Raw genomic sequence first — 12,787 nt, 5'->3', positions numbered from 1 at the left:
GGAGCGGGGTGGGCACAGAATGAAAGGGGGCGTGTCCGCACTAACGGCGGCGGGAAACGGGGAGCGGGGCGGGTGGGCGCAGAGGGAAACTGCAAAGGGGGGCACAAAAAAACACAGGCTAAAGGGGCAAAATAGCAAGGAGACCGAGTTTAAATACAGAAAGGAAACACAGTAAATGACAAAGCTATTCATTTCGCTATTTTTCAAAACCAACACATAAATAAAAAATGTGTCATTTGCAATACCAATAGCTCAGAGCCTAATGCGAGACCTATTGCAGTGCAAATGCTTGTTTAAAGAGGTAACCTCCTTTTGGTTTGTGGTGGAAACCAGTATGAAACCCATGAGGTTGTATGACGATCCGTCGCGTGCAACGTCCTCGCGGGCGTTCGCATCGCGGACAATACATCGCAATGGCCCTTACATCGGCCATTTTGGCATCGCACGACGTTGCGCCGCAAATGCGGCCGTGGAACAGGATCGGGTGTCACATCGGCGACATAACATCGCGCGACATGACAACGCGATGTTTCACATCAGTTCCAAATCTGGGGGGGTGGGGGGGTATATATCGTGTTGCCCACCGTGTCTTCCGCCATTTGTGCCTGTGTCCTTATCCTGTGGACTGCCTTTGGAACCGGTAAGTGTCCAGTATGCTCCTGCTTACTCTTTTTATTCTCTACTCATTCCGTGCTCTACACTGAATGAAGCGTGAACGGGCTGTGTAAGTATTTGTTCTCTTTGGTTAGCTTCCTAGCATATGGGAGACAACAAAGCTCGTAGAAAACGTTTAAATAACGAAGGCAAACGTGAGGTAATGGAGGACCCAAAGACCACTCGAAGTATATTTTATTACAGAGATTAGTCCGACAAAAGAAAGCGAGTGCTACCTTTCCTTTTCAAACAAATTATTTATATTTACTGTACGTTTTTTTTCTATGGCGATTTTAAGTTATTTTAACACACAAACGATACTGTTGTTGCATTGCATTTGTCGTACAATTGATTTTGGTTCACTCTGGACTGATTCGCATTTATTAAACGCTGACATTTAGTGACCTGCCTATACTGTTCACTACAGGCCATCTATGCATAAGTTTTTTTTTACATTTTCTCGATACTGATGGTTTATGCTCACTTCCCTTTAAAAATAACACGAATTCAGTTGGGTCGGCAATGTTTTTCTATTTAGTTGTAGTGAAGCGCTTGTTTAATTTCACTGCATTTTAGAAGAACACAACGCGGACAAAGGCAACGCTTAGAAGATCAATTTGAAATGCCAAATTTATGTAAATTTGACACTTATGCTCGTGCACTAGTAACATTTCTTCTGATGAAAAACACATAGGCCGCGGTTCCTGCTTTATTTATAAGTATAACCCCGATTGTAAATGTTTTGTAATTAGAATAGCGCTGGTTTTCCCTCAGCTTTGTATGTGATTTAGGCACCCTTAGTAGCCTGTGATATCTGTTTTATGTTTAAATTCAGAGACACTGCGGTATGCGACATTTGGATAACGTGGTATTTCGTTGTGCCACCGCAGTAGTAAGTCATTCAGGTAGCGTTCTTGGCTTGTAGTATTCCCTATTTTGAATATAGCAGCGTGCCACGTACGGTTTTACACCACGGCTTTACACGGCCTTACACCACGTACATGTCTGTACCAAGTGGTTTCTTCTATATGTCCGCATCACACGGCGGCTAGATACATTTTAAAAGACTTAAAGCTTTTTGTAGTGTGCATATTACATATTGGGCAATACGTCCAAGAGCAAGAAACTTGCGACTAAAATGTTACCACAGTAGTCGTGTCAGCGCACATTTACAAGATGGTGCAGGCGGAGGGGGGATAGTGCAGGCAGAGGGAGGGATGGTGCAGGCAGAGGGAGGGATGGTGCAGGCAGAGGGAGGGATGGTGCAGGCGGAGGGGAGATAGTGCAGGCAGAGGGAGGGATGGTGCAGGCAGAGGGAGGGATGGTGCAGGCGGAGGGAGGGATGGTGCAGGCAGGTGAGGGATGGTGCAGGCAGGGGAAGGGATGGTGCAGGCAGAGGGAAGGATGGTGCAGGCAGAGGGAGGGATGGTGCAGGCAGGGGGAGGGATGGTGCAGGCAGAGGGAGGGATGGTGCAGGCAGAGGGAGGGATGGTGCAGGCGGAGGGAGGGATGGTGCAGGCGGAGGGGAGATAGACGCCACTGATTAGAATCTTCAAAGAAAAGGAAGGACGAAAACGTCACTATAAAATCTGTACGTATTTTATTTGCTAGTAAATATCTAAAACCAAGAAATTAATTTTGTTAAGGCTATCTTGGACAAGAGGTCACGTTGTTGCCTGCATCACACAGCACTAATTGTGTGCTTCAAATGCTTGCAGTATGCCGTCCATCCACCCACCACCCACCCACCCATGCATCCCCCAGCACCCACCCATCTATTAATCCGCCATCACCCAACCACCCATCCCACCCACCCTCTCACCCATCCCATCCCACCCACCCACCCACCTACCCACCTATCCATCCATTAATCCACCATCACCCATCCACCCATCCCACCCACCCGCCCATCCACCCATCCCACCCACCCACCCACCCTTCCATCCATTAATCCACCATCACCCATCCCACCCACGTGCCCATCCACCCATCCCACCCACCCACCCGCCCATCCACCCATCCCACCCAGCCAACCACCCACATCCATCCATCCCATCCCACTCCACCCACCCATCCATCCACCCGTCCCATCCCACCCACCCACCCATCTATCCATTAATCTACCATCACCCATCCCACCCACCCAACCACCCATCCATCCATTAATCCACCAACACCCACCCATCCCACCATCCATCCACCCATCCCATCCCACCCTCTCACCCATCCCATCCCACCCTCCCACCCACCCACCCACCCACCTATCCATCCATTAATCCACCATCACCCATCCACCCATCCAATCCACCCACCCGCCCATCCACCCATCCCACCCACCCATCCACCCATTCCACCCAGCCAACCACCCACATCCATCCATCCCATCTCATCCCACCCACCCAGCCACCCACCCAGCCACCCACCCATCCACCCATCAGATGACGATCTTTATTAAATATGATGCATGAATTTGACGGGAGCTTTATTAAATATGATGCATGAATTTGACGTGAGTATCTTTAAATGTACTGGCAAAAGTGTCTTCTTAAATAAACAACACACTTAATGTTTCAATAAACTAAATGCGATTCTGCAGTCAAAAGTCTCTTAAATAAACAAATGGCCGGTAAAGAAATGCACCAAACAAAAAGCGATTCTTGTAAAGTAAAGTGTGTGCTTGCAAAAGTGTCGTAAATAAACCAGGCCCTTAATGTAAAGTATGCCGGTATTTTTCATATAATAATGCAATGTAGGTTCGATGTACTTTAAAAAAAATAATTTCCATTTTATGAACACAATTCATTCATCTTGCTATGAGTGGAGGCTCGAACCTTGTCTGACAGCACCAAAGTCTGGCAACCTATCCGTCAGCCCACATGTTATTGTAAGTATGGACGCTATTTTTTTTTATATCAGTTAAGTGTGTGCTCGCAAAAGTGTCTTAAATAAACCATGCCCCTTATTGTAAAGAAGAATTGCGTTAAGTGTGTGTAAGCTCAGTTAAGTGTGTGCTCGCAAAAGTGTCTTAAATAAACCATGCCCCTTATTGTAAAGAAGAATTGCGCTCGCAAAAGTCTCTTTTTAAATAAACAAGACACTTTAATGTTACAGTTAATAAACAATGAAACAAATCCCCGGTAAAGAAATGCCCCAAACAAAATGCTATTCTGTGTGTGTGTGAAAAGTCTCCGGTATTTTTTCAGTAAAGTGTGTGCCGGAATAATTGCGCTCGCAAAAGTCTCTTCTCCTTAAATAAAGAAAATGTTTCGTATGCCGGTATTTAACCATGCCCCTTATTGTAAAGTATGCCGGAATAATTGCGCTCGCAAAAGTCTCTTTTTAAATAAACAAGACACTTAATGTTGAAGAAATGCCTTAAATAAACAAAATGTTTCGAAGAAATGCCTTAAATAAACAAAATGTTGCGAGTTCTGATGTAATGGTTAACGATGTACGAGGAAATGCGATGCACTTGCATGCGTCCTGCTGCCATGCGATGTATTGTCGTGCACGATGTAACAGCAGCGATGCACTGTCAGCGTGATGCGATATATCCGCTGTAAGTGGTGCTTCCCAACCCATGAGTGATACAGAAAATCTGTAGATTTCTGCAAAGTAGACAAAATTCCAAATTCAGCTAGGGGTTATATGTGTAGAGCCTTAAAGGTTTTCCCAAAGAAACTAACTGTTGCGATAAAGAAATACTGAAAATGAGTATTTTATTTGTGTATAGACCAATTCATATGGTGAAAAATGTGTATGTAGGAAACCTATGTACAAGGTGTATTCCTATTACTCTGGGGCCCACAGACTCCATGACACCTGGACCGCTTCATGGTGTCGACTGACCTATTGCCATGCGTTGACGACTCTACCTACATGGGGCGCACACACTCTAACCACAACTCACACGTAATGGAGCTACAGTGGGAGATGGAGCTGCCGCCTGATGTTCTCCTGGATGTGCCCTTCCGTGACTTACTGACCACCACTGTGGCACAATATTTCAGAGAAAATGCAGACACCACCACGTCACCTTTGGTGGAATGGGACGCCCTTAAGGTGGTTATTAGGGGGCGTTGCTTGGGGAAACAGGCATGCGGGCGCAGCTGGAAAAGGAGTTCACCGTTTTAAAGCAGAGATTGGCCGCCAGCGAACAGGCAGATGCAGTTGGTGCCCAGAGACAGATGGGCCACCTCCAGGAAGAACATGCGCAATTCCTAGAGCGGCTGCGATGTCTAAATTATGCTGCTCAATCGGCGAGGGCACATCATATGGGCGACAAGGCAGGCAAGCTGCTAACTTGGCTCGTCCAACAGAATGAGACATCAATGCCGATAGTATCGGTGAGAAAGGCAAATGGGGATATTGCGTACACACAGTGAGACATTCATGATGCGTTTGTCACACATTATCGAGATTTATATAAATCGCGTGTAAAAGCCACGCCCCTAGCGTTACAGACATACCTGTAAGACCTAGATCTGCTGCGGCTCACGCGCTCCCAAAGTGAAGACTTAAACTCCCCTCTTCACGTTGAGAAACTTCAAGAAAGTATTTTTTCACTGTCCAATGGGAAGTCACCAGGACCGGATGGGCTGCCGGCTGAATTTTGTAAGGCATATACGCACATCTTAGTGCTGCAGTTGCTAAAGTTGTACGAGACCGCGCTCGGTGAATCTACTCTCACTACCATTCAGAATGAGGCCCTGTTGGTCTCTCTCCTCAAACCTGACAAAAACCCCGACCTCCTGGGCTCCTATCGCCCCTTTGCACTCCTTAACTCGGACTATAAAATCTTTGCATCTCTCCTAGCCAGATGTCTTTCACCCCTAGTGAAATCATTGGTACACCCTGATCAGAACGGTTTTGTTCCTGCACGCTGCACTTCTCTTAATATACGCAGGTTTTGTAGAGTGCAATTGTACGCAACGCATAGATGGTCCCAATCAGGCTGCCTAGTATTGGACTTGGAGAAAGCCTTTGATTCCTTGGAATGGCCTTATTTGGCATCTGTGCTAGGTAAATAAGAACTAGGGCAACACTATTTAAACATGGTTTGTTTATTGTATCAACAACCCACTGTCCGGGTCAGTAACTGGCAGGTTAGTTTCGGACTGCATTAGAGTGAGGCGGGGGACACGCCAGGGCTGTCCATTATCCCTGCTATTGTTCTCCGTAACCATGGAGCCTTTGGCCAAGTTGCTCCAGAAGTTGCTCCAGAAAGACGGTGAAGAGTGGGGGATATGGTTGGGAGATGGGCTACATACTGTTTCCTTGTATGCTGATGATTTGCTGTTATATCTCTGAGATGTCACTGCAATTCCGGCATCTATTGCAGATATACTCACAAACTTTGAGGAAAATTCAGGGCTCCAGGTCAACTGGGCCAAATCAGGGATTTATTCATTTAAATCAGACACAGTTGAGGAAGATGTGTTCCTAAATGGTGTGCTTCTCACGTGGTATCCCACCACATTCAGATATCTTGGCATCTTTATATATCAATCGCCCGATTACTTATTAGAGGGTAATTTGGTGAAAGCAATTTCGGCTATACGGCCTCAAATGCAATTTTGGAAAACACTTCCATTGAACGTAATGAGCTGCATCACCTTGCTAAAAATTATCGTTCTCCCCAAAATGCTGTATTATTTCTCGAACCTTCCACTTTATATCCACCCAAGAGTTTCAGAGAACTGAAACCGCTATTCCGAGAGTTAATATGAAACAAGGGGAGACTGCGAGTTGCTTTGTGGAAACTGTATGCTCCCATTAGTCAGGGTGGGCTGGCTGTCCCTAATATGGAGTTCTATTACTTGGCTGCCCAGCTTCAATGAGTGACAAAATGGTAGACGGCAGGTGTCTGGAAGACACGCCGACTATGCACCCGCCCTGGACCCACTTTCAAATCTGTCATTTGTTCCATCCCGTCACCAAACTTCCACGGCCACCACAATTACATTTAGGATTAGCACATAAGTGTTATAAAAGAAGTTTATATCTTACTCGCACGACACTTCCGTACACCCCGATTTTGCCATTGATGGGGACACCAAGGGGTACACTAGGCACATCGGAGGCAGCCCTGGCAACCTGGCATGCAGTGGAGCTAGACACTTTAGGTGATTCATACAGAGACGGCGCATTATTAACATTTGAAACACTGGTTGAAGATACTGAGTTACCAGCTGGACAATTCCTCTTACATACTAGCATCCTGAAGGCATTGACAGCCACCTGGGGGAATCTAGCAACTGAGGCACACACACCAATTCCTCATTACTTAGTTTAGAGCCAAAGGCGCACTTCGCAATCATAGAACAACGCACTATTACACCCCTAGACCATTGTAGATGTTTATTCACACCCCCTCCGTTTTCAAAAACAGAGGTCCTCTTGCTAGCTGAATATTACGCCTCGCTATGCACTCTGCTCCAATCCTCGATTAGATATATTGTTCAAGTGGCTATGCACCGATGATGCAACTTCGTACCCATTGATTTTTTTGCACTTTTATAGATGGCAGATATGTTTCTTTTTAAATATCATACGTTTCAGTTTAGGTTGTGTATTTTAAAAAATATGTCTTATTAGTACACTCCAGTGTCCATTATCTGCATCCTATCATCATGTCAAGCCTATCTTTCCCCTCGCTGTGAATTGATGACCAGGCCCGATTGGCAAGCTACACATGTACATGATGTATAACAATAAGATCCTGTCATAACAGTCCAGTTCGGATGTGTTATACGTAAGTTGCAGACAGCGATGACAACAATTTGTACTACATGATGTAGCAAAAATTGTGGCGAGGGCCAGCAGAAACCCCAGAACACATACTCGCAAGATGCAAGAATCTGTAATTGAGAATAGCACAATAATGTCTTTTATACGTTGTTGTACTCGGCAAAGCTATTTTATATATGTGTTTTGTACTTATGTTCTAAACATCTGAGTATCTTGAATAAAATTGTGATGATAGTCATGTTAAAAACGGAAAATACCAATGAAGATATTTAAACAAAAAAAAGGAAACCTATGTATTTCTGAAATTTGCACAAGATATGAAGTTTAGGAGCAGTGGTTATTTGTACATCTCTGAATTTGTGGGTATCTGTTCTAGCATGTGATTTAGAGAGTGTTTTTCGAAATGCCTTCTTTAGTACAAACTGGCTTACATTCGGAAGGCATAAATGCAGCAAAATCCAATTGATAATAACAAATATCCTACTAGTCTATGCGCCTACATCTTCTGATAAAAATGGTACCTCACTTGTGTGGGTAGGCCTAGTGCCCACAACAGGAAATGGCTCAAAACACAACATAAATACATCATATTTTTCCACTCAAAGACACATTTTTTCAAAAGTGGATAGCTGTGGATTTTGTAACCTATCTGAGCCAGCATCTAGGGAAACATAGTAAACGTAATATTTTTTTTAAGCTAGACACCTAGAAGAATCTAAGATGGGGTGACTTACGCGGCTCTCACCAGGTTGTTCTATCCCGAATCCCTTGCAAACCACAAACTATGACAAAAAAAAATGTTCCTCACATTTCTGATGATCTGCAGGAAACGACAAAATTCCTACCACCCACCATTACCGCACTTATGCTGATTAAAGCACTGCCTCACTTGTGTGGCTGGACCCAGTGCCCACGACAGGAACGGATCAACCCTAGGTCAATGGGAGCCCTAGCGTGGGAACTCCTGTTGACCTGATATGATCAGTTCCTGTCATGAGCACTAGGCTCGTGCACATAAGTGATGCAGCATTTTTAATGGAAAGTGGGGCAATGTTGGGTGTTGGGAATTTTGTGGATTCCTGCCAATTCTGGAAATTTCCATTATAGAAATGTTAGGGAAATGCATGCTTTCAAGCAAAGGTCGAGGTTTGCATGGTATTGTTGGTAAGCAAACCTCATGGTATTCACACAAGGCATACCAACCTGGAATCCTCTATTTATTTACCTTTCATAAATTGTCTGTGGTTGGTAGGTTTTCATGGGTGGTGGCGGAGCATGGCCCCAAATCGCGCAGCTACCTCTATTGTTGATCTCTCCATGTAGCACTTTAGAACCTTTTGTGTCAAGGTCTCTTGGCCCACCAACACAAGTGCTGTACCATTTTTATCAGGAGACTTGGGGAAATGCTGTGTATTAGGACATTTGTGGCTCCCCACAGAATTCAGACGTTTTCCTCACAGAAATGTGTGAAAAATGTGTGTTCTGAGTTAACATTTGACGTTTGCAAGGATGCATGCGAAGCACACCACCCTGGCCTCCCCCAGATGTCTTGTTTTCAGAACTGTCTGGGTCTGGTAGGTTTTTCCAGATGGTATCCTACCCAAACCCAAAAAGTGCCGCCATTCACCATTGCAAGTGGGTTGACATTGGGAGTTAGCCCGCTTTTCTGGCCCATATGTAAAAACAACACACAAAAGTATCAAATGTCCTTTCACTTGCCATTGGGATAGGATGTTTTAGATAGCAGGGGAGCAGAACGTATGTTGAGGTTTTAGGGGTGAGGGTGGACCTGATGTTAGGATGGGAAAGACCCACCTCATTATTTTATTGAAAATATATATTGCTGCCGTACAGTGGGCTTTCCGCCCCTCCCGGGGGCAGATGTTGGGCAATTAACCCATCTGCTGCCATGGGGCAGAAATACCTGCCGCATTTACTTGTAATGGGGGTGTAGCAATGCCCATTCTGGGCAGCCCCATCCCTATTATTAAAAAAACATTTCCTGGCTTCTAGTAGGCTTTCTTCCCCCTGGGGTGCAGATTAGTGGTAATTATCCCAATCTGCCCTCAGGGGGGCAGAAAGATTATTGTCCCATTTAGTTTGGATGGGTGCATGGCAATGGCCATGGTGGGTAGCCTCCACGCCTATTTTATTCTATGGGGTGCAGAACAGGGATAATTACCCTCATCTGCCCCCAGTTGGGACAGAAAGACTGCTTCCCCATTTACTAGGAGTGACTGTCACTATAGTTTTTAGGGGTTGGGGCATGGTCATGCCCATAATGGGTAGCCGATACCCCCTATAATAAATTTTAAAGTGACCCTGGTGCCCCAGGGGCACAAATCGGGATCCTTACCCCCATCTAACCTGCTTGGGGATCGCTCTCCAATGGTGATACACCAGCTTGGATCCACAGGGAGGAATTTCATTGGAAAGGGGAGATTCTCTTTTTTCCAACAATATCTCTTCTACCCCAATCAGTGCTTGGGGGCTTAGAATGCCCCCCCCCCGAGCACTGATACAGTGAAAGTAAAACGAGCCCATGGGCTCGTTTTACTTTCACTTTACTGGAATGACATCGGTGTACCCTGTGTCCTGATCATAATTACACTAAAAAGAGGACTCTGGCTGTTTTGGAAGCTCTTCCTGGGCAGCCAAAGTTTAAAAAATATTAAAAGACTCCCTCTGGAGCACTGCACTAGCGGGGCCTTTAAGGGCCTCCCCAGTGTCGGCCATTGGCAAACACAACCACTGAGGAGGTAGTGCTGCCTTCAGCCATTGACCGACAGCCGCACCAAAAGGGTTATTTGACAAAAAAGAAGAGCAGGTACTCACCAAATTGATTGGGCGGGGTGATAGAGGTAGGGTTTTGAGTCGGGCGAGGGGTGGGGCTTAGAGTAGGGCAAGGGTGGGGGATCAGATTTTCAAGGAGTACATCAGCGGTGACTTGGTATCTTTGAAAGTGGTGGATCGCAATAAGAGGGTTCCCTCATTCACACAGAATCAGTGACCCAGTAAAGAGCTGGACTAGTTGGGTTTTGAGTGGACACTGCAGCTGAGTCATGCACATATTGGTTGTCAGTCGGCTAACCAAGAGTGTATTCTCAATTAGGGCTCTGGGACTGCGCCCCCCTGAAATTATTTCTTTCACATTCCTGTACAATTATTAGATTGATTTATTTAGAGATACGATTGTATCTCCAAACAAATCGATGTATTCAAGCCTGGGCTGTCTGTCCCAGACTGCCTGCCCCACCTCGCTCTGCAGCAGAAGACGGAAGCCATTCACAAATCAACTTTCTGAACAGTGACGCATGACGCAGGGCTTACTGTTCTAAAGCCCTTTATAATGAATCAATGCCATTGTAGTTTATTGCAATATCCACTATAGGCCAGTGACACTTTCAGCGTCATGGTTTCGAGCAATGGAGTCTCTGTCCCTGAGAGCAGCCGTCTGTCGCTCACTAGCATAGATTCCGCCCTTTCCCATTCATCACACGTAGGAGTGGATGCAAGCATGTGTGTTTTGGTGCCTTGTCCTCACTAATGGTAAGTGTTAGAATGCTAATCTTCTGTAATATATATTGTTCTGAGACCTCTTGCCATCCTAACCTCCCCGCTGTGAAACCCCAGGCCCTGGCTGCACGTCACTGGCCCTGTTAGAAGTGGTGCTGCTGCATTTGTTCCCCGTGAAATGGATCCAAAAGAGAAGCAGGCCAGGGTTCTTGTTCCCAAGATATGTGCTTACAGTAGACAGTTATCTGCTGCATGACATTAGAACTGGCCCCATCAAATGCCCTTAACAACATTAATGCCAAAAACATGCATTCATTTACGCATAATGAGTGTTAAAAACGTTAAGGCAATGCATGTCAGCTATTTCGATTCTCTCTTATTTCAAATTTTACTTAATCTAGCCTTCCTCAAGAGTTAGCTATTTAATCATGTTGTGTTTCTTTCTGTATTTTTGTTCCTGCATTCTTTGAGCTGTGCAAGTGTTTATGAGGGGCTTTGAATGAGAGCTCTGACGCTGATGCTGAAGCCAAAGCAAAGTGCCTGTCAGAGGGTTAGCCTCTCATCAGAGCACACAGAACAATGGTCATGTATTCCAGTTGTAATTGCAATTTGGTAAAAATGTGTGTGAAGGCGGTGCACAGATGGCAACATAGTTACAGGGCAAAAGCACAAGTAAAAAAATTGCTTAAATGTGAGCGAGTGCAGTGTATATTTGGAATTGGTGAAGTGAGGGAGTTACAAGGAAGTGCATTCAGGGAAGAGTGAAGAGAGGGTGCTGAAGAAGAAAGTGGGGTGGTTGAAGATGTGCAGATCTTTTTATAAAAAAAATTATCTGGAGGAGGATTCAGCCTGGACTCCTCGTTTGTCCATTAAGCTTGCCCGCGTCACTCACTACATAAAAGTCATACCAAACTTTTATGCCTCGTCACTTTCAAATGTCACCAGCCACCACTGCGGCGGCTATCATCCGAGGTGAATACATAAGACAGCAAATGGCCCTCCTCAGGTCACACAGAGAGTCAGTGGCAGACTCGGAAGTGAGGCATGCAGGGTGGTGCGTAACCTCTGGTCTTATACCGTGCTGGCGTGGTGCTCCTGGTGATGAGTCAAGTTAGTATCACAAAAGGCCTTCGACTGGGGATTGCACTGTCCCAGGATTTGGAGTGAGTCTTCTGAACCACCCCCCTCCCCCGCCCCCCCCCTCCAATCATTTCTAAAAATGTTTAGCTCTCTACATCTCCCGCTTAGTGGCCACTGTCATCATTTTATCAGGTGTGGAAACTAGAAACAGACACTCACACACACTCTCTCAGGCACACATTCACAACAACACTGGCACTCACACAAAGGCAGATGCATTCACACATGCACATAGTATTCAGCACATGGACACATACGCTCCCTGTTGTCAAATGACATGAAAGACAGCAAACCCTCCATCATACAAATAGTTTAATGAACAGAGCGGGGTTGGATTGGTCTCTGTCAGTTATTCACCATCTGATGCAGAGCCTACAATGTCCTTACCAGTGAGCCACCCTGTCGCTATGTAAATGAGGCACTGCGGTGTAATTCGGCTGTGACTCAGCAGAGGCCTACACACTGGAATTCATCTGTCAGAGGTAAGCACAGACAGGCTTTGCTCTGACTGCTCCATCAATACAACCCCCATCTCACCATCCCTGCACTTGACCCTGCTCCAACTTCATGAGAACCGATTATCACCTTGTGCAAGAAAAGGTGCAGGTATTGAAAGGGAGGAAATTGAGACGTAATGGTACTTAGTGCCGGCAAGAACCGGCCCATTTAAAGCACTGATTGTGACTGTCTTCAGTAGGCTGTGTAATTGGCTACTGATCACTGTAGT

The sequence above is a fragment of the Lissotriton vulgaris genome, chromosome 2_1, assembly GCF_964263255.1.
Source record: "Lissotriton vulgaris chromosome 2_1, aLisVul1.2, whole genome shotgun sequence".
Classification (NCBI taxonomy): domain Eukaryota; kingdom Metazoa; phylum Chordata; class Amphibia; order Caudata; family Salamandridae; genus Lissotriton; species Lissotriton vulgaris.
The sequence above is the reverse complement of the archived record's forward strand: the minus strand, read 5'-3'. Positions refer to the sequence as shown.